The following is a 20423-nucleotide window of genomic DNA, read 5'->3' as shown; positions in this document are numbered from 1 at the left end:
TTGGACAGATTCATAGTTATAACCATGACAGGTCTACAACTTTTTCCATACCAGGGCCCCCAATCCTCGAGACCTGCCATCTAGCTGGGACCCCAGTCTCAATTGGGGAGGTACAAATGCAGCTGTTTGACACCCATTCACAACCCTCCTCGCCTGAAAACACTTGAACCGTAAAACCAGCTGTAGCTTCACATCATGCTCTCAGCTACTCATGAAGAGAGGAGCCCACAGCCAAAGAACCTCTTTACAACTGGAGGGCCCCACTCCATCTACTAGGCAGGCACACTGCTTGGATCAAACTAAAACAGTCCTCCAGATTTTGGATTAGGCACCTAAATACCTTTTGAGGATCTAGGCCTTGCTCCCTCCCGGCTCTGGGAAATCAACAAACTTAGGAGCATCTGAGAACAGGGGAGCTATAAAGTAAACTGGTTTGCAACCTTCACCAGAGCAGCCAGGCCTGAATCCCCTGCGGTCATTCAGAAGGGAAGCCACTCACCTGATTCATGCCTGTTTCTGAGATTCCTGACCCCTTCATAGCTATTAGAAATCCCAGCCAATGATGGGCAGCCTAATCCTCCCCAGTAGTCAAATAAACTGATTGTCATTTACTGGGAGAAATGATGAGCTGGTTTCTGAGCCGAACCTGAGGGGAGAGATCAGAAAGATCCTCTAAGAATCAGTTGTATTCTACAGAGAACCAAGAGTGGGATTAGAGTTTCTTTGAGCAATTGGAGAGTGATTGGATAATACTTATCTGATCAGTCAGTGCTCAGTGAGAGTCTGTCCATAGGCCCCAGGAACGTTCCTGCAAAGGAAGTAACAGAAAGTTGTTAAGCAAAGCTCAGACTTCAAGGCCAAAAGGGACCATCATGATCCTCTAGTCTGACCTTCTGCACATCGCAGGCCACAAAACCTTACCCACCCACTCCTGTGATAGACGCATCTTCTGAGGATCACGTCAAATAATCCATTGGAAGGAGTTCTGCAGTGTTTTTGGATGCAACCTGGAACAAAAAGGTTGTTTTAAGGTGTTGAGCATGAAGTAATTTTATCCCCCAAATTACTAATAATTTGGAGAAGCACGGACTGGTAGGCTGAACCTTACCATTGCTGTTATTAATGCTAACTCAGGAGAGTTAGCACCGCTCCTTACACACTATTTTAGTCATAATGTATCCTTGCTGGAGCTAAGTATGATCCAGAGTAGGCCTTGGCAGAATACAAACACAATAAGTGTCAGCTAACCAAGTAAGCATGTTCCTGACCTGAGCGGGTGATGCAGAGACAAGCTGTCATAAATATAAAGGGTAAACACCTTTAAATCCCTCCTGGCCAGAGGAAAAACCCTTTCACCTGTAAAGGGTTAAGAAGCTAAGATAACCTCGCTGGCACCTGACCAAAATGACCAATGAGGAGAAAAGATACTTTCAAAGCTAGAGAGGGGTGAGGGGGACAAAGGGTTCTCTCTGTCTGAGTGATGCTTTTGTTGGGACCAGGGCAGGAATGTAGGTCAGAACTCCTGTAAAGGGTTAATAAGCAATCTAGTTAGATATGCGTTAGATTCTGTTTTGTTTAAATGGCTGATAAAATAAGCTGTGCTGAATGGAATGTATATTCCTGTTTGTGTTTTTTTGTAACTTAAGGTTTTGCCTAGAGGGATTCTCTGTGTTTTGAATCTGATTACCCTGCAAGGTATTTACCATCCTGATTTTGCAGAGGTGATTCTTTTACTTTTTCTTTAATTAAATTTCTCTTTTAAGAACCTGATTGCTTTTTCATTGTTCTTAAGATCCAAGGGTTTGGGTCTGTGTTCACCTATGCAAATTGGTGAGGATTTTTATCAAGCCTTCCCCAGAAAAGGGGGTGTAGGGGGTGTTGGGGGGATTTTGGGGGGAAAGACGTTTCCTTCCTCAGCGGAGGTCATGAGGTGATTACATGGGGGGGCGGGGGAGGTTCTGAGCTGTCAGCCTGAACTCCAAGCCCCGCTTTGCATCCAGCATTTATAATGGTGTTAAATATATAAAAAAGTGTTTTTAATTTATGAGGGGGGGGTCGCACTCAGAGGCTTGCTATGTGAAAGGGGTCACCAGTACAAAGTTTTGAGAACCGCTGGTATACGTTTTAAACAACCAATTTAATACTGTGCACAGCAGTGATGAGTGTGAAGCTTGGTTGAGGGGGTGAAGTCAGAGGGGAAGGGGGTGGGATATTTCCCAGGGGATGCCTTACTGCTAAGTGATGAACCAGCACTCGGCTGAGCCCTCAAGGGTTAACACATTGTTAATGTAGCCTCACACTCTACAAGGTTGCACAAATGGAGGGAGGAGGCACAGCATGGCAGAGAGAGACAGAGACACACACCGTGTGTGTGAATGTGTGTGTGAGAGAGAGAGACGTGCATTGCCCCTTAAAGTACGTTGACCCCACTCTAAGTACATTGCCTTTTTAAGTAGATCAGCAAGTTGAGACTGCAGCTGCTACCTGCAAGCTCCCTCCGTCCTGAGGCCTGTTGTGTCTTCCCTCCCTCCCCCACTCTGTGGAGATGGGGGGCAGGAGCCAGGGGAGGGGGACACCCTGACATTTGCACCCCTCTTCCCTCCCCCCTGCACAGCAAGCAGGAGGCTCCTGGGAGCAGCTCCAAGGCAGAGGGCAGGAGCAGCCCAGGGCAGTGGGGGGAGGGACAGCTGAACTATCCAGCAATTGACAGCCTGCTGGAAGGCTGCCCCACAGGGAACGTAGGGGAGCCAATGGGGGGCTGCCGGCCCACCCTGGTTCCAAGCCCCCACCAGCTTGCTCCAACGGGCTGCTCTTCCTGCAAGCAGCGGACAAAGCAGGCGGCTGCCGTACAATGTTATAAGGGAGTATTACACAACTTGAAACGAGCATGTTCCCTAACTGATCAGCAACAAAATAACATGAACCGTTAAGTGAGGAGTTACTGAAACAGAAAATGTGGAACTGGAAGCAGTGCTTAATAACTTCTTTGTTTCAGTTTTCACCAAGAAGGTTGGTGGTGATTGGATGTCTAACATAGTGAATGCCAGTGAAAATGAGGTAGGATTAGAGGCAAAAATAGGAAAAGAACAAGTTAAAAATGACTAGACAAATTAGATGTCTTCAAGTCACCAGGGTCTGATGAAATGCGTCCTAGAATACTCCAGGAGGTGACTGAGGACATATCTGAGCCATTAGCAATTATCTTTGAAAAGTCATGGAAGATGGGAGAGATTCCAGAAGACTGGAAAAGGGCAATTATAGTGCCCATCTATAAAAAAGGGAAATAAGGACAACCCAGGGAATTACAGAGCAGTCAGCTTAACTTGGGTACCCGGAAAGATAATAGAGAAAATAATTAAGCAATCAGTTTGCAAACATCTACAAGAAAATAAGATGATAAGTAACACTCAGCATGGATTTGTCAAGAACAAATCTGTGTCAATCCAACCTGATAGCTTTCTTTGACAGGGTAACAAGCCTCGTGGATGGGGGGAAGTGGTCGACATGGTATTCTGAATTTTGTAAAGTTTTTGATACTGTGTCGCACTGACCTTCTCATAAACAAACTAGGGAAATGCAACCTAGATGGAGCTACAATAAGGTGGGTGCAAAGCTAACTGGAAAACTGTTCCCAGAGAGTAGTTATCAGTGGTTCACAGTATGTGGGAAGGGCATAATGAGTGGGGTCCTGCAGGGATCAGTTTTGGATACGTTTCTGTTCAGTATCTTCATCAATGCTTTAGATAATGGCATAGAGAGTACACTTATAATTTTTGCGACTGATACCACGCTGGGAGGGGTTGTAAGTGCTTTGGAGGATGGGATGAAAATTCAAAATGATCTGGACAAACTGGAGAAATGTTCTGAAGTAAATAGGATGAAATTCAATAAGGACAAGTGCAAAGTACTCCACTTAGGAAGGAACAATCAGTTGCATGTATACAAAATTGGAAATGACTTTCTAGGAAGGAGTACTGCGGAAAGGGATCTGGGGGTAATAATGGATCAGAAGCTAAATATGAGTCTACAGCGTAACACTGCTGAAAAAAAAAAGGGAACATAATTCTGGGATGTATTAGCAGGAGTGCTGTAAGCAAGTCAAGAGAAGTAATTCTTCCGCTCTATTCCACGCTGATTAGGCCTCACCTGGAGTATTGTGTTCAGTTCTGGGTGCCACATTTCAGGAAAGATGTGGACAAATTGGAGAAAGTCCAGAGAAGAGCAACAAAAATGATTAAAGATCTAGAAAACATGACCTATGAGGGAAGACTGAAACATGATAACCCTTTTCAAGTACATAAAAGGTTGTTACAAGGAGGAGGGAGAAGAATTGTTCTCCTTAACCTCTGAGGATAGGACAAGAACCAATGAGCTTAAATTGCAGCAAGGGAGGTTTAGGTTGGACATTAGGAAAAACTTCCTAACTGTCAGGGTGGTTAAGCACTGGAATAAATTGCCTAGGGAGGTTGTGGAATCTCCATCAGTGGAGATTTTTAAGAGCGGGCTGGACAAACACGTGTCAGGAATGGTCTAGATAATACTTTGTCCTACTATGAGTGCAGGGGACAACAAAGGAGTGCAGGGGAAAAAGTGCTACCCGCAGGCATTTGCTACATCAGACAGCAGTTTCTTACAATCCATTACATATCAGTAACTGCTCCAGGTAGCACATTCCTATGGGGAGCAGTTTCCAACACTACACTGGCCAGCGAGTGTCTGATTTCTGGGGCTAGTGAGGAGAGGGGAGAGACCCAGCCCCATAGACCGGCCTGGGGAAGGGAGATACTGAGGGGAGGGGATGGGGGAAGATGGGTGGGGTGGGGACTTAGAGACCCATCTTGGGGTGCAGGGGAAATGGGGTGGGGAGGAGGGAGCTGGGGGAGAGAAGGGACGCGGGGTGAGGGGGTGACACGCTGCGAGGGGAGGGCTGCATCACCCCCAGTACCCGCTGTGGTGGTGGGTGGGGTTCCAGGGTAACTTCCGGCTGTGTTTGCTTCTAGCGAGTAGTAGGATAGAACTGGGGGGCTGCGTGCACGCGCTGGGGGCGGGGGACGAGGGCACAGCCCATGGGCTGTCTGTGGGTTGCCAGCTGGGGGAGCTGATCAGTTCAGGGTGCTCACCTGTCCCAAAATGGCGTCTCCCTTCAGCCGGTTGCAGCTCGGGGCCAGCCTGGCTCTCCTGTGGCCTGGGCGGGGGACAGCTCTGTACGGACTCAGAGAACTAACAGAGCCCTTGGGTGAGCTAGGGCTTGCCGACATTGAAATGCTGCAGGGCCACAGGAGAACCATTTCGTTGCCCTTTCGCGGACAATCAGTATCTCCTCTGCTCATCGGGCTGCTGCAGACACTCCCTGCCCCCTGCTGCAATGCGGAGCATGTAATGCTGACACAACGGGGTTTCACAACATTGCAGCAGAACGGTGACGCCTGATGCAATACGGACACTTGTTGCGTTACACTCGCAACTTTAGCTTTTCTTGATGGCTGTCTGGAGAGGCAATAATGCACAAGGCTCCAATACGGCTGGTGGGCTGTGCGGGCCGGCTATAGGCCCTGGGAGTGGAGCTAGGGCTGCCGATGCCTTGCAGAGCTCCAGCTGTCCTTCAGGCAAGTCCCTGCTCCCAGTGTAACTGTTGGCTCGGTATTGCCCATGAGCTCGTCCTACGGACTAACCAATGGAGTTAGCAGGAAAGGCATGAGAAGGAGAGTACGGGCCGCAGAGTGGGGTGGCAGCAGCCGCAGAATTCTGAACTTTACAGTCTCCATTTGGGGACTTCAGTGTAAAAGGGGGAAATGTTCCATACTGTCCTTCACCAGATCTCCACAGAATCCATACTTAGCACATACAGCGTTCTTCAGTGCAGGCCCCACAATCCCCAGCAAGGGCCTAGCAACACGCCTCAGAACTAGGCCCCTGGGCGATTGCTTCCACCCCCCTAGCAGTGGGACTCCTCTGTTTTCAAGTCTCAAAGAAGCCTCTGACCCTCTGGGCAGCTTCTCTCAATGGATATCAAAAGGCATTAAAGCTGTCATAGATGTTAAGGCCACTAGGCACCCTTGTGTTAGTCTTGTTTGACCTCGTGCATAACGCAGACCTGAGAATTTCACCCAGTGACGTAAGCATCCAGTCTTGATTTAAAGTGATGGAAAATCTACTGCATCCCTTTGTCGTCTGTTGTGTGTGTGTTTGTGTTTGTTGTGGTGTGCTTGCTGCTGGACTGAAATATACAGAAAGTTGCCAAGTCTCACGAGATAAATATGTGACTCTGCCTTTCAAAAACAAGCCCAAGCCGCCTGAAAACAAGCAGCTCAGTAAGAGGTGACTTGAGCTCCCCACCCCCTCGGCCAGCCACCCTGAGCTCCTGGTTCCACTTCCCCTTTCCCGCTGCCTCTTCTCATCTCTGCTCTGTCCCTCCCTCCAGTTTCCCAACCACGATCGCGCCTCTCCAGCCCCTCCCCCCAGGCTCCCAACCAAGGGCTCGCACCTCTCTCTGCTCCCCCCTACCCCCCACACCACTCTAGGAGCGCTAAGTAAACACATGGCCTGCAGGTAAAGCACTATGCTTTTAATTTAAAAGGAGGGCGGGGTGTGAGGGGGGGAGAAGTAAACTGGCCCCTTCTAGTTGGATTTAGAAACCGGCCAAAGGAACTAAGCACAGTTTCCCACAGATTAGGTTCCTTTGAAACTAATGGTTATGAAAGGACTAAACCGCCGGTAGTACAGCAGAAAGGGAACTCTGAGCCTTCCTCTGCAACCTCCCCTCTCAGATGTTAAAACATGCATGTTAAAGATAGGCATGGAGGAGAGAGTGGGTACATGGCAGCTTTGTGCTTTGAGAGGGGGATTATCCAAAGTGCATGGAGTAAGTGTCGGTTCTCCCACTCCCGGGCTCTTGGTTCCCTGAATCTCTTCCCTCTTTGGCCTGTAGTGCCCTGTCAGTCGGGCTGACCTGGAGCATTGGCCTCTCCCCATTGGTCCTGGGGACTCTCAGTCTCCTCCAGATCCTTTCTTTTGGTTAGAGGGATTGTGCAACCAGGAGCTCTCCAGAGGGAAATTCAAAAAAAAGCAGCAGCCACTCCTTTGGAAGCTCAAAACAAGCAACAATCAATGAGCCACTTCAAGCAGGAAGCCCAGAACAAGAAGCAACAAGCCCCTTAAAGAGCCGGAAAAGCCCCAAAACAAGCAACTCAAAGAAATTACAAGCCAAGTCCACTTAAAAACAAGTGGAAATTGGTGACTGCGGGAGTAAGTGCTCTTTAAAGAACATTAATGGCTTTGTTAAGTCAACACATAGACCAAACCCTGGAATCATTAAAGTGTTTCACAAAGTATGGACTAAGTTTTTGGCTGGGGCCAAAGCATGCCTCAATAATTTCGCCTTAAAAAGAATTCAATGTAAACACAGCTCGTACCAATCTTGGGAGATCCTTGAGGTGTATCCAGGAGCTCTAATTTCGCCCTTCCACACCAGTCTCACATTGGGGGTGTGACGCATGTCTAGAAAGGGTTAAACATCCTGCAAAATAAATAACCCACCGAAGACATGTGGGAGATCATGTCTGTGTTTTTGTGTATTTACATATGTATGAGTAGAGTGGACAATGTAATCAACAGTCCCTGTCTATACTGTATTCTGATATGACCTTGAGCGGATCTCTGCAGACTACATGGCTCTGGGAAAAAGGATAAAGGAGTTTGAGGTACAAGTGGTATTCTCGTCCATCCTCCCCATGGAAGGAAAAGGCTTGGGTAGAGACCATGGAAGTCAACGAATGGCTACGCAGGTGGTGTCGGAGAGAAGGCTTTGGATTCTTTGACCATGGGATGGTGTTCCAAGAAGGAGGAGTGCTAGGCAGAGATGGGCTCCATCTAACAAAGAGAGGGAAGAGCATCTTTGCAAGCAGGCTGGCTAACCTAGTGAGGAGGGCTTTAAACTAGGTTCACCGGGGGAAGGAGACCAAAGCCCTGAGGTAAGTGGGAAAGTGGGATACCGAGAGGAAGCACGAGCAGGAGCGCGCAAGAGGGGAGGGCTCCTGCCTCATACTGAGAAAGAGGGACGATCAGCGACTTATCTCAAGTGCCTATACACAAATGCAAGAAGCCTGGGAAACAAGCAGGGAGAACTGGAAGTCCTGGCACAGTCAAGGAATTATGATGTGATTGGAATAACAGAGACTTGGTGGGATAACTCACATGACTGGAGTACTGTCATGGATGGATATAAACTGTTCAGGAAGGACAGGCAGGGCAGAAAAGGTCGGGGAGTTGCATTGTATGTAAGGGAGCAGTATGACTGCTCAGAGCTCAAGTATGAAACTGCAGAAAAACCTGAGAGTCTCTGGATTAAATTTAGAAGTGTGAGCAACAAGGGTGATATCGTAGTGGGAGTCTGCTATAGACCACCAGACCAGGGGGATGAGATGGACGAGGCTTTCTTCTGGCAACTCACGGAAGTTACTAAATCGCAGGCCCTGGTTCTCATGGGAGACTTCAATCACCCTGATATCTGCTGGGAGAGCAATACAGCGGTGCACAGACAATCCAGGAGGTTTTTGGAAAGTGTAGGGGACAATTTCCTGGTGCAAGTGCTGGAGGAACCAACTAGGGGCAGACCTCTTCTTGACCTGCTGCTCACAAACCGGGAAGAATTAGTAGGGGAAGCAAAAGTGGATGGGAACCTGGGAGGCAGTGACCACGAGATGGTCAAGTTCAGGATCCTGACACAGGGAAGAAAGGAGAGCAGCAGAATACAGACCCTGGACTTCAGAAAAGCAGACTTTGACTCCCTCCGGGAACTGATGGGCAGGATCATGTAGTGATGTAGGCATCCAGTCTTGATTTAAAGTGATGGAAAATCTGCTGCATCCCTTTGTTGTGTGTGTGTGTGTGTTTGTTGTGGTGTGCTTGCTGCTGGACTGAAATATACAGAAAGTTGCCAAGTCTCATGAGATAAATGTGCGACCCTGCCTTTCAAAAACAAGCCCAAGCCGCACCAAAACAAGCAGCTCAGTAAGGCCTGGTGGTCTATTACTGAGGGGGGAGCCCCAACTCCCCATTTCACGCACATCATGTCTTCCCCCCTTGCTGGTGCAAGGGGAAGCACACGAGGTAGCCAGCCAACCAGAAAGGGACTGCACTGCAACAATACACCAGGGGCGTGGCCATACACTTTATTAGCATACTGCTCCTGGATTGGACAAAAAGAACAAGGAGGCCAGTGGCCCCTCACAGTGTGGCCACCAACTCTTCTGGTGGCTGCTCTCACGCTTTTTCCTAAAATACTTAATTAGCTTTAAGAAAAACATAAATATGCACACATTAACAAACATAAATGTATCACTTCTTACAACAGACTTACTCAGCCCCGGCAAGCCTGGAGACAAATTAAGCCCAGGATGGGGGGAGGTCAGGGTAGGCAGTAGGGGCCAGGGGCGATAGAGATGGGGGGGGCAGGACAGATAGTTGGCGGGCTGGAGTCTGAAGCCCCATAGCCAGAGCCCAAAGCCCTATGGCCAGGGGACAGGGATGGAGCCTGAAGCCAGGCAGCCGGAGCCTGCTGCCCCCCCTGCATCACTCTAGGGGTGAAGCTCAAAGCCTGAGCCCCACCACCCCTGGGAAGGTGGGGAACTCACCAGCTGCCTGCTCCTCCAGCATTGTGCCCCCGCTGTCTCCAAAGGGGGGCAGGGCCCAACCCCTGTTTGCAGCCCCAGCAGCCAACACCAAGGTGGTGCATCCAGGAGCAACAGGGAGGGGGAGGGGCTTCTGCTTTGGCCCCCATCCCCCCTATCACAGCCCAGGAGGCTGTGGCCACAAGAAAAGCCCCTGGTATTTGAGAAACGCTGCCTTAGCTTACCCCTCCCATGTGTGCAGGGAACAGACAGGATGGGCCAGTGCAGTGTGTAGCAACCTCCCAATGCAGGAAAGGACCCAGGGGATCAAACCTCAAACCAGTGTCTAGCCCCATCCTGGGCAGAACTAACCTACCACTGAGAGGGCTGCGTCTCTGTTACATTGCACTGAGCTGCACTGTGCCTTGGTTTAACCAGCCCCCTTATAGAAAATCTCTTTACTAAGAGCCAATGGTAGTGTGAGCAGGGCAGAGGAGAACTTCCAGTTCTATCTAGCTGGAAATCTCAGGACACTGCAGGAAGTTGGGGTGTAGCATGTCAGCGAAATGCCCTTTCTTTCTCCCACATTTTTTATTTTGACCTCTGAACCTCTTGACCTGCAGAAGAGCTCTGTTGTATCTCCAAAGCTTGTCCCTTCCACCAACAGAGGTTGGTCCAATACAAGATATTACCTCACTGACCGCATCTCTGTTTTCAAATTCTTTCTTTGGATTTGACACTGAGGGCTTGTCTACAGTGGTAATTTGCAACACTACAACTTTCTCGCTCAGGGGTGTGAAAAAACATTTAAGCATTGCCAGTGTAGACTAGCCCTGACTCAGTGTGACATTCTGTACCTTGTGGGACCACTCTACACCCCCATGTTCATCTTTATAAAGTGATTGTGTGGTATGCAATGCAAAGTTTGTTGGGTGTCTTTGGAAGGCTCATAATGCACTGAGCACTGTTGTTATAGTGATGTTATAGTAATTGTTGTTACCGCAGCGTTATAGTAATGTTATAGGTTATAATTTCATGTATGTAGTTATGAGGCTGAAAATGTTTCTTCATGGCTTAAAATAAGCCCAGGAAAAAACTCTCCAAGAGCAGAGAGGCAGTTCACACCTCATCAGGGCATGTATGGGACAAACCCAGCCCAGCCTCACAGGAACAAAGGACGCTGGCCTAGGCAGCAACAAAAGGATCTGTTGGACTCTCCAGTGAGTCACCCCCCCTTCTGTTGGTCAGTTTGGGACTGTGATGAGGTAATGCTCACCTGACTCTGAAGGGGGCGGGCAAAGCCAAGAGGGAAGAAAGAACATGATAAAAGGGAGGGACATTTGCCATGCTCTCTCTGTTCCACCTACATCTACAGACACCACCACCAAGTGACTGAAGCGCTGATCAAAGTGGAGAACCTGGCTGAAAAGCAACCAGCCAGCCTGTGGTGAGAAGCATCTAAGTTTGTAAGGGCACTGAAAGTGTTAAGATCAGCTTAAAATGCGTTTTGCTTTTATTTCATTTGACCAAATCTGACTTGTTATGCTTTGACTTATAATCACTTAAAATCTATCTTTATACCTAATAAATCTGTTTATTTATTCTACCTGAAGCAGTGCATTTGATTTGAAGCGTGTCAGAGACTCCCCTGGAAATAACAAGCCTGGTGCATATCAATTTCTTTGTTAAACTGACAAACTCATATAAGCTTGCAGCATCCAGTGGGCATAACTGGACACTGCAAGACGGTTCCTAGGGTTGTGTCTTGGACCGGAGATTTTGGCTAGTGTAATTTGGTTGCACAATCCAAGGAGCAGCTTACATGCCAGAGGCTATGTGTGAACAGCCCAGGAGTGGGGGTTCTCACAGCAGATCAGGGTAAGGCTGGCTCCCAGAGTCAAGGACTGGAGTGATCTAGCAGATCACTGGTCCAGATAACACCAGGGGAACGTCACACTCAGATCATGGAGATTTTTAGCTGACGTCCCAGTCAGGAGTTTTCTCCCTCACTCCCATAAAATGTTGGATTCTGAGGATGGAGGGAGAAAATAGCTCCTTATTCTTATTTTATTTTATTTTATTTTATTTTGCATCCCTACTAGGGTGTTTCCCTGATTTAACTAAGCTGATTTTGAAATTGATTTAGTTAAACCGGTCCCAAGTCCGTCTGGGGACCAGAACTGAAAGTGTCTGATTGTCCTCCCAGTCACACTGGTGTTACAGCAGTGTAAACTACTGACATCAGTAGGACTACACCCTATGGAAGTGTGAGTCAGAGCAGGTTGTTAACAAAACTAGCAGTTGCTAGAGCTTTTCTAACTGATTAGATTTCAAATTGACGGTGTCCTTTAAAATACCAGTCTCTCCCCAAAATTTGCACATATTCTGCCATCAGTGATAAAAGTGAAGCAACCAATGGGCAATATAGTGGAGTCTCTCTCCTGCCATTGGTGGGAAGTTTTAGCCACTCCAGGAACGATGCTGTAGCCATTCTTTTTAGGTGACAAATCTGAGGAACTGTCCCAGACTGAGGTGTCAATAGTGGAGGTTTTGGAATTTGCCCAAGAGTTCTGAAGGAACTCAAACGTGAAATTGCAGAACTACTGGTATATAACCTATTGTTTAAATCAGCTTCTGTACCAGATGACTGGAGGATAACTAATGTGATGCCAACTTTAAAAAAGGGCTCCAGAGGCCATCCTGGCAATTACAGGCTGGTAAGCCTGACTTCAGTACCAGGCAAATTGGTTGAAACGACAGTAAAGAACAGAATTATCAGACACATAGATTAACATGATTTGTCAGGGAAGAGTCAACATGTTTTTTGTAAAGGGAAATCATGCCTCACCAATCCACTAGAATTCTTTGAGGGGGTCAACAAGCATGTGGACAAGGATGATCCAGTGGATATAGTGTACTTAGATTTTCAGAAAGCCTTTGACAAGGTCTCTCACCAAAGGATCTTAAGCAAAGTAAGCTGTCATGGGATAAGAGGGAAGGTCCTCTCATGGACCAATACCTGCTTAAAAGATAGGAAACTAAGGGTAGGAATAAATGGTCAGTTTTAGGGATGGAGAGAGGTAAATAGTGGTGTCCTCCAGTGGTCTGTACTGTGACCAGTGCTGTTCAACATATACAAAAAATGATCTGGAAAAAGGGTTAAAGAGTGAGGCAGCAAAATTTGCAGAGGATACAAAACTACTCAAGATAGTTATGTCCAAAGCTAACTGTGAAGGAATTACAAAGGAATCTCACAAAACTGGGTGACTGCTGGGCAACAAAATGGCAGCTGAAATTAAATGTTGATAAATGCAAAGTAATTAGCACATTGGAAAATATAATCCCAACTATACATATAAAATGGTGGCATCTAAATTAGCTGTTATCACTAGAGAGAGATCTTGGAGTCATTGTGGATAGTTCTCTGAAAACATCCACTCAATGTGCAGCGGCAGTCAAAAAAGCAAACAGAATGTTGGGATTCATTAGGAAAGGGATAGATAATAAGACAGAAAATATCATATTGCCTCTATAGAAATTCATGGTACTGAAGGGTTAATGTCTAGCTATTCCACCTGGAAGCAGGCAGGGCACACCCTGACTGTTTCCTAGAAGCAATGCACACATTGCTCTATCCAAGGACAAGGGCTAGATATGAACCCTGAGAACTTGATTGTTTGGACAGCAACTGTGGGAGGTTTCTTTAGCCTGGGCTCAAGGCCTGAGAACCAGGATTGTAGTAGATAGAGGATGGTAACTAAGCATATGAATCAACGTCATACATTCCTTTGTGTAGCAGTGTGTAATGCTTAGGGGGAGAAATATAATAAAAGGAGAAGGTGGAAGGCGGGGGGGCAGAACAGCCCATCTCCGCTGACCAGCCTGTTTGCTTGCATAAAGCTGTGTTCTGTCTCATCACTGAACCGCAACAACTGGCGCCCAAACGTGGGGCCCTCAGCACTCACCTCGCCCGGCAAGGGTTTCAGACGCGTCACTCATCCACTTCGTGGATCCTGGTGAGTATTTTTCATTGTGGTAAGTATGGGAAGCTCCCTCTCTGCTTTGCAAGTGCAACACCGTAATGAGCTGCAGTATTTGCTGCGTAAGGCTCAGCATGACTGCCCGGCTCGAGAACTCACTCTCCTGCTACAGGAGGTGCGTGCCAAGTGCCCGTGGTATCCTGAAGCTGGAAGCCTTAAGCTAGCGGACTGGGAGCGATTGGGCCAGACATTGCACAAAGAGCCTCGGGCACCCGTGCAGGCTTTACATGCCTGGCACCTCTGCCGCGACGTGGTACAGCGTGTCGCCTCGGACAGACCCTCCCTCGCGAGGCTGGTGCTCTCGCCGCCCCCGTCCGCCCCTGCAGCCATCCCCACTCCTGGCGATGCGACACAGCGTGTCGCCTCGGAAAGGCCCTCTCCAGCCCCAACAGAGGAGCTGCCGATCCTGCCACCCCCGTCCGCTCCTGCAGCCATCCCTCCCCCTGCTTCGCCCCCAGTGCCTCTATTACCACCGCCTCCCTGGCCTTCCCCACCGGAGCCGGTGTGTGATCACCCTCCCCCCATGGGGCCCCCCGGAGAGTCATCTGCATCTGCTCAGAAGCTTTCGCTGGTGCAACAAATGGTTCACGCAGCGAAAGCTCGATCAGATCTTACAGCAGAGGAGCTGGCTGATCTGGTCTCCGTTTGCCCGGTGACCTGGCAGAATGATGACCAGGGCAACCCCGTGGGCACCTGGACCACTCTGCCATACTCGGTGGTTAGAGAGGTAAAGAAAGCAATTCGTGAATTTGGCCTGACTAGCACCTTTGTGCGTGGTCTCATTGAAGGGATGGGTACTGGGTACTCCCTAATCCCTGAGGATTGGAAAACGCTGCTGCGCATGATGTTGTCACCCAGTCAGTATGTTATTTGGCTTAGTGAGTATCGGCAGATGGCAGAACGCCAAGCCCAGGTATATAGAGAGCAAGGTATCATTTATGAGCATTTGGCAGGGGAGGGCCAGTTTGCTACTATTGGGATGCAGTCTCAACTCCCTCAGGCCGTCTTCCCCATTATCTCCACCTGTGCCCAGCATGCTTTCAAGAAGGTCCCGGATTCAGGCAAGCCTACCAAAAGCTTTGTCAGTATCCGTCAGGGTGCCTTAGAGTCCTTTTTGGATTTTACCAACAGATTGCAGGAGGCTATCCTCCGACAGGTGGATAACACTGAGGCAGCTCACGAGCTCCTGTTAAAATTGGCAGTTGAAAATGCAAATGAGGATTGCCGCCGTGCTCTCCAGGCAGCACAAGTCTCTGGTATTTTAGAGCTCTCAGACATGCTGCGGGCGTGCCAGAACATTGGCACACAAGCCCACAAGGCTGGAGTTCTGGCTGCCGCCCTCAGAAAAACTGGGAAGGAGGGGAAGTGCTGTTACCGCTGTGGAAAGGAGGGTCATTTTCAGCGGGAGTGCCGCTCATCTAAGGCACCAGCCCGACCCTCAAAGAAGTGCCCCAAGTGTGGGAAAGGTTATCACTGGGCTAATCAGTGTCGTGGCGGGTCGGGAAACCGCGCGACGGGTCCCCCCCGAACCCAGGGCCAAACAGGGGTGTTTCCTACTCAGGCAATCGCTCCTCTGCCTTGGAATCCGTAGACTCTATGAGGGCAGCAACTGCTGGAAGTGCAGGGCTTGATTTGATCATGCAGGAGGACACTGACTTTCAACTGCCAGGGGAGGTCTGTGCCATACCTACACAGGTGACGGGACCTCTCCCTGCCGGCTTTGTGGGTCTTGTTCTCCCTCGCTCACATGCTGGGAAACAGGGCTTTTTTGTCATTCCAGGGGTCATTGATGCTGATTACACTGGCATTATTAAGGTTCAGGTGTGGACTCATCTTCCACAGTCGCTCCCGCGTGGACGGTCAATTGCACAATTGATTTTAGTCCCCTATCAGGTGCCAGCTGCCGAGGATCGAACTCGGGGTGGAGGAGGCTTTGGATCGACGTTGTCTCACTCGCCGTCTCACAGCGCGTCTTCTCCACTTGTTGCTCTGACAATGTCAGTCTGCCCCTCGAAACCTCAGTTAACACTTCTCTTAAATGATGTTCCTTTTACAGGGCTGGTGGACACTGGAGCTGACGTTACAGTGATTCGTGATCTGGAGTGGCCGCTTAGTTGGCCTACGGTTCCTTCTAAAGAGTTGTGGGGGATTGGGGGTAGCAAACCCGGGCGCCAAAGTTTGTCTTGGGTCACGGTCTCTAAACCAGGAGGCCGTGCCCTTGCTACAATCCGCCCTTTTGTGCTCCCTGTCCACCTCAATATTTGGGGCCGTGATTTACTTACAAAGTTAGACACCACCCTCGATATTAACATCTGATGGCCCAAAACCCTCCCTCACCCACCGTGCCCTCCGCCTTACCCTTGGTATGGCAATCCTTAGAGCCCGTATGGATTGACCAGTGGCCCCTCCCTCTAGAAAAGTTAAAAGCACTTCATTCACTTGTGCAGCAGCATTTGCAAGCACAGCGATTGGAGAGCTCCACCAGTCCCTGGAACACCCCGGTGTTCGTTATTAAGAAAAAATCAGGTGCTTGGCGGCTGTTACATGATTTAAGGGAAATAAATAAACGCATCCAACCTATGGGCCCCTTGCAATTTGGCTTGCCAAATCCAAATTTAATTCCTCAAACCGATCAACTTTGTGTGTTAGATTTAAAAGATTGTTTTTTTACCATCTCCCTTTGCCCTCAGAATTAGCTGCTGTTATTTTGGCCTTTCAACTTTTTGCTGATTGTCCCTTTAATTTAATTGTGGATACCCATTATGTTTATCAGGTAATTGATCATTTACCCCTTGCCCTCATTACCCCTCAGGTTGATGCAGACCTCCTTCACCTGTTTTTGTCTTTACAGCACCTTCTTGCCACTCGTCATTTCCCTTACTTTGTTGCTCATATTCGCAGTCATACCCCTCTGCCTGGGCCACTCACTGAGGGCAATGCACGCGCCGATCGCGCATTGCGTGGTCAGGTAAATTCCCTTTTTTCTGACCCCATTGAAAGCCATGCCTTTTTTCATCAGTCTGCCTCTGTTTTGGCCCGGCAGTTTCACATTCCTGCTGATCATGCACGTTCCATTGTTCGTTCCTGCCCCCACTGTGCTGCTGCTGCTCCTACTTTTTCTTATGCCGTTAACCCCCGAGGTACCGCAGCAAATCAGCTGTGGCAAATGGATGTTACTCATGTACCACAATTCCGCCCCTATTCATTTTTACATGTTTCCGTTGATACTTATTCAGGCTTCCTTTGGGCAACCCCACAACGTGGGGAAGCCACTAACAAAGTTATTTACCATTTGCTGGCCTGCTTTTCTGTTATGGGTCGCCCTTGCCAAATTAAAACAGATAATGCCCCAGCCTACTGCTCTGCAGCCCTCTCCACCTTTTGTGCCCGCTGGGACGTCCGTCTTAAACACGGAATCCCTTATAATTCCACGGGCCAAGCCATTGTTGAACGTGCCAATCGCACACTCAAAACCTTGCTAGATAAACAATTAAAACAAGGGGAGCTGCGTCTCCGAACCTTAGGAGACATTCAACAACAGATGTATATCCTCTTGTTTACTTTAAATAATTTAATACTGAATGCAGATCAGCAGACCCCTGCGGATCGGCATTTTCACAAATCTGAGGTACTGGAAAGACCGCGTGTCTTTTACCGTCAGCTGCCCGATCCACAGTGGCTGGGCCCAGCACCTCTAATCACTTGGGGTCGGGGATATGCTGCTGTGTCTCTCCCTGCAGGACCGTTGTGGGTTCCAGCCCGGTGCGTGCGACCAGCACTTAAACAACATGGCATGGCACCAGGGGCTGTCGAATCCCATACCAGAGTTTCAGCTGACCTTGGAGGAGACCGCGTTGCCCCCCGAGTCGACAACGGCGGGACGGAAACGGAGGAGGCGTAACGTCCCAAGCCAGCCCGTGACATGGGGAGCAGTAAAAGCATTGGTCGCCACGGCTCAACGAAAACTGGCAGCAGATCAGCAGCCAGAAACTCCTAAGACTTTGTTTGTGGCGATTCTCGCCCAAATCACTGCTAATTCTGTGATGATTGTGCCTTTTGTGCCTGCTATTTCCTGTAGGGGTTGGCTCGGAAGCGCCTCCCCCGTTACAAGCCCGAAGGAGAATAAGATACTGCTCTTTGCTTATGCTAATCTTTTCTCCCAGTACGTTAGCATGGCTAATTGGGGCCCGGCCAACTATACTCTGCCTCGCACGGCTATATCCCTTCACACACCGCACCCGGCCGGGGCTCACAATGTCACCTGTGCGCGTGTAGTTAACTGCACTAGTACAAAGGTGCCATTGGGCTGTCAAAAAATTTCTCAATCCCTTTTAAATTGTTCCCATGCTGTTAATGTTTCATATAATTATGGCCATATCATCCTACCATCAGGATGGGTTTTTACTTGTGGTTCATGCACCTTTAATTATATTCCTGCAAATTTAAGTGATGGCACCCTTTGCTGTCTTAGTAGAATGATACTTATATTGCCTTTTGCTGGTTACAATTGTAGTAAAAGAAGTGTACCCCTTTTAGATGATTATATTGCAGATGTTAAGCTTTTGGTTATTTTGTGTTTGTAATCATTGGGCTTATTTTTGTTGTTGCTGTGTACAATGTATTCCTTCCTTGTTAAGACTTTGTAAAATTTTGCCCTGGAAAGCTCCCCAGGTTATGTCCTTGTCTGTCTGGGAGTTAAATAGCATGACAAAACAAATTGGCGGCTACCATGAGATGGCCAACTTCAATAAACAAAAAAGGGGAGATGAAGGGTTAATGTCTGGCTATTCCACCTGGAAGCAGGCGGGGCACACCCTGACTGTTTCCTAGGAGCAATGCACACATTGCTCTATCCAAGGACAAGGGCTAGATATGAACCCTGAGAACTTGATTGTTTGGACAGCAACTGTGGGAGGTTTCTTTAGCCTGGGCTCAAGGCCTGAGAACCAGGATTGTAGTAGATAGAGGATGGTAACTAAGCATATGAATCAACGTCATACATTCCTTTGTGTAGCAGTGTGTAATGCTTAGGGGGAGAAATATAATAAAAGGAGAAGGTGGAAGGCAGGGGGGGCAGAACAGCCCATCTCCGCTGACCAGCCTGCTTGCTTGCAAAAAGCTGTGTTCTGTCTCATCACTGAACCGCAACAATGGACTTTTATGAATAATGGGCTACAGTTTTTAAAGTTACTTGAAGTTAAGTTCTTTGACATTGAAAGCACTGAAGTCTTCTGTCATGATTACAGACTTGGTGGAGCCTAGAAACTGTTACTCTTTTTATTTTAAATGATGTTTCTAAGTCTCTAGCCCTTTTCCTCTTTGAAGACAGCCTTGAAAATGTAAACCGATTTCATGGTGGCTTTTCTAATTTTGTTACAGTAGGAAAATATCAGAGCCATTTTAAAAGCACCAAACATTAGAATGTCAAGAAGTGGACAGTTCAGGGAGTGAGTGTGTTCCCTCTGCCACGGTCTACTGACGATTTTCTAAATCCTTCTCTCACAGCCTTTTTGCACCATCCAACCAATCATCACTTTCTTCCCCAAAATTTGAAAACTATGTGCAAATGTCAACATAGCAAGTGACTAGGAGACTAGTTTCCCATTCAAGGGATTTACTGCTCAAGGGAACTCCATCAGCCACTGCCTGCTCCAATTCTGCTGCCTCCTCCATCAGCACTGGCATTGGCTGAGCCGGCACCGGCCTAGCCTACTGTCCCTCCACACTGGTGTCTAAGACGATGACATATGGGACAGTGATGCTTCCAGGACATGGAAGAATCCCCATTTGGGGACACTACTATGCCATTGTCCTGCATGAGAACATAATCTTTCTGTAGTGTCACCTCCTGATGACTAGACAGTTTCAAGAGCATCTCGGGAAGAGGGCCAATACACTGGAGCTCAAGGCAGGTACCTCTGCAGTGGAGCTGTTCGGTATTCTGCAGGTCCAGGTGAAAGACAAGGTTATTCCCACCAGTCGGGCTGACAAATCCTACAAAGGACATTTGGTTGACTGTTGTGCCTTTTCCCCTGGTCTCTAAGAGAACAGATGGGGTGTATCCTGTCCCATCAGAAAGGTGTCAGTTCCTTCAGCAACACCTTACCCCCAACTCTGTGATGGTGTCAGTGGCCTAGGACAGACCCAGTGCCTAGCCTTCTGCTCTCACAAACAGGGAAAGGAAAAGATTTGTCCCCTTTTTCTACAGGATATTTCCCTCATGCTCTCTAGGACTGTGAGTCTTGAGTTACCAAGGAGTAATGGCCAGGTAGAGCTGTGCTCTCTGGGATACCCTGAACCCCCTCTTGGAGTCTCTTCCAAAGGAACAGAAGCAGGCAGCTAGGGCATTGCTAATGGAGGGGCTGTACAATGGGTAAACATCCTCTTAACACAGCCTTGGATATTGTGATAGGCCTGTGTAGATATTCCTGTCTCCACCCCGAGGCCTGATTACAGCAGCCCAGTGGAGGATAGAAGATCTGCCTTTTAAAGGCAAGGTCCTCTTCAGTGAGAAGATCTGAAGAAGATCAGATCTACCAGGGCCACAGCTAGAAGCATATGCCCTACCCAGCTTGGGAATGATCTGAACCTTGACAGGTTTTCAAAGGGTGGGCTCAGCAACTTCTCAGGCCTGCTCCTCACTTTATGTCACATAAAGAGGTTCCAACCTCTCTCCACCGTGGCCACGGGGAGAGACCTCAAAAGCACAAGAACAAACACTTCCAGCGTTCTTCATCACAGTCCTCCTCCTCTGCCTACAAGCTGCCAGTTTAAT

The 20423-nt window shown here is 48.5% G+C and overlaps 2 long non-coding RNA genes across 2 annotated transcripts; one reads left to right on the top strand and one right to left on the bottom strand.

The window, feature by feature from the left end:
• Positions 1–498: 498 nt before the first annotated feature.
• Positions 499–5343, bottom strand: LOC142069144 (uncharacterized). The gene is made up of 3 exons (XR_012664983.1): positions 5121–5343; positions 926–1007; positions 499–808 (listed from the first exon to the last, which is right to left on the bottom strand). It is a non-coding gene; the product is annotated as an uncharacterized LOC142069144 (long non-coding RNA).
• Positions 5344–13209: 7866 nt separating this feature from the next.
• On the top strand, positions 13210–18766 carry LOC142069143 (uncharacterized). The gene is made up of 2 exons (XR_012664982.1): positions 13210–13624; positions 15705–18766. It is a non-coding gene; the product is annotated as an uncharacterized LOC142069143 (long non-coding RNA).
• The last annotated feature ends 1657 nt before the right edge of the window (positions 18767–20423 follow it).

The sequence above is a fragment of the Caretta caretta genome, chromosome 14 (assembly GCF_965140235.1).
Source record: "Caretta caretta isolate rCarCar2 chromosome 14, rCarCar1.hap1, whole genome shotgun sequence".
In the NCBI taxonomy this organism is placed as follows: Eukaryota; Metazoa; Chordata; order Testudines; family Cheloniidae; genus Caretta; species Caretta caretta.
The sequence above is the reverse complement of the archived record's forward strand: the minus strand, read 5'-3'. Positions and strand labels throughout refer to the sequence as shown.